Raw genomic sequence first — 2,465 nt, 5'->3', positions numbered from 1 at the left:
AACCCATATGGTTATATGTTCTACAATTATTTTAATAAGAGGTGTTCTGATAAAAATAAGGGAATCTATAAAATCCATTCATGATATCCTTCTCTTTGTCCTCTGGCTTTCATTGGCTGAAATGAGAAAGTGTGAAATACATTTTTTTTTTTTTTTTGAGACGGAGTTTTGCTCTTGTAGCCCAGGCTGGAGTGTAATGGTGCCATCTCGGCTCATCGCAACCTCCGCCTCCCGGGTTCAAGCGATTCTCCTGCCTCAGCCTCCCAAGAAGCTGGGATTACAGGCATGTGCCACCACACCCGACTAATTTTGCATTTTTAGTACAGACCAGGTTTCTCCATGTTGGTCAGGCTGGTCTGGAACTCCCCAACCTCAGGTGATCCCCCTGCCTTGGCCTCCTAAAATGCTGAGATTACAGGCCTGAGCCACCACACTCAACCTGGAACACATTTTCAAATCACCTATTCTCTTTGGATATGGGTCAGAGGAACTTAAGTCTACTGCCTAGATTAGGGGGAAGGGGCAAAATGAAGAGGGCAGGATTCAACCGTGGGCAATATATGGAGTATGTGGCCTCTGCCTCCAGGATCCTCCCTCCCCACAACTCTTCTGGGAGAAAAATTCTAAGAGGAGCACAAACGTGGACACACTCCAAAAGACACACAGGAGCTCCAGCGGGGCTAAAAAGGTGGGTGCTGGGGTGGGAGGCAGGTAGGATCAGGAAGCATGGGATTAGCGTTGGTAATAAACGTGCTGCCGTTTCACGAGTCTGGATTGCAAGAGAGTACATCCCTGGGACAGACATACAACCCTCCCTCTGTCCATCCCAGTCTGGCACAGGGACTGAGCACAAACAAACCCTGTTCTCAACAGGCAGCCAAGAAGCCACATAAAACGTTCAATTCTTAACACCGCCTGCCCATTAGGGTGGAACAGAAGGTTCCGAAGGACAATTCTCTTTAACTATTGTAAAAGCTAAATTTCCCTCATTGCGGATTATCAAAACAAAAATTGCTTTCAACACTTGAGGGGTTTGTTCATTTTGTGTTTTGTGTGATCTAAATTGTCCAATGCAATCCTCAGATGAAGATCATCAACTGGCGTGCAGCTGGAAGAATGAAGCCAACAGCAAATGCAATGCACAAAGGCTTACACAGAATCCTGCTGTGTGCGGTTTGGACTCCTGGCTCCTGCTGCTTCTCTGGTCTCTCTGTGGTTTGGCAGTGTAACCCGCCATGATTCTGTAAAGTAATAAATCCTCTTTTTTTTTTTTCCCTATGAAAGTGGTGAGCTGGACACCACCAACACCTCTAACAACTGACCTGCTACACTCATCACACACCAATCAGGCACCTGAAGAAAAACAGGAGTCGGTGACTAATCTAGAAAGCTCGTGGAGACCTGGCCCATGAGGGAAGGGGAGGCGGCGGGGAGATTTCCTGTGAGTCATGTCATCCTTTCCAGCGTTTCAACACCCCACAGGCCCTAAACCAGAAAAACTGTCATACTCCTCCCTTAAACCAGCTTCAACTTCTCCTAATTTAATCCAGACAACTCTGAATATGCTCAAAAACTTTTCAACTTCCAGTACCACACAAGAACTAAATGAGGATTATTGGGGAACCTGCCAGAAGCCAAAACTCTATCAGTCTCATGTGGGATCTTTAAATCCAGGTAAGTTGCAATATGTATACAGCAATCTGCTTAACAGGAAAATAATATGGAAAAGGTGGGTATTTCACAGAACAGCAGCCCTTCACAGAAGTACACTAAGGCTGGCCGGGTGTGGTGGCTCACGCCTGTAATCCCAGCACTTTGGGAGGCCAAGGCGGGTGAATTACCTGAGGTCAGGGGTTCAAGACCAGCCTGACCAACATGGTGAAACCCTGTCTCTACTAAAAATACAAAACTTAGCCAAGTGTGGTGGTACAGACCTGTAATCCCAACTCCTTGGGAGGCTGACGCAGGAGAATTGCTTGAATCTAGGAGGCGGAGGCCGCAGTGAGCCGAGACTGTGCCACTGCACTCCAGCCTGGATGAAAGAGACTCCATCTCAAAAAAAAAAAAAAAGTACACTAAAGCCAATAAACACACACACAGACCCAACTTCATTAGTGATCAGGCATATGTAAATTAAGATGTTATTTTACATTCATTTGACCGTCAAAAATTTTAAAGCCTGGTCGGGTGCAGTGGCTCACACTTGTAATCCCAGCATTTTGGGAGGATGAGGCAGGTGGATCAGTTGAAGCCAGAAGTTCAAGACCAGTCCAGCCAACATGGTAAAACCATCTCTAATAAAAATACAAAAATTAGCTGGCCATGGTGGTGTGCCTGTAACTCCAGCTACCCAGGAGGCTGAAGCACAAGAATCATTTGAAACTGGGAGGCAGTGAGCCAAGATCGCGCCACTACACTCCAACCTGGGTGACAGAGCGAGACTCCGTCTCAAAAAAAAAAAAAAA

Source organism: Mandrillus leucophaeus, unplaced genomic scaffold (genome assembly GCF_000951045.1).
Source record: "Mandrillus leucophaeus isolate KB7577 unplaced genomic scaffold, Mleu.le_1.0 Scaffold273, whole genome shotgun sequence".
Classification (NCBI taxonomy): domain Eukaryota; kingdom Metazoa; phylum Chordata; class Mammalia; order Primates; family Cercopithecidae; genus Mandrillus; species Mandrillus leucophaeus.
The sequence above is the reverse complement of the archived record's forward strand: the minus strand, read 5'-3'. Positions refer to the sequence as shown.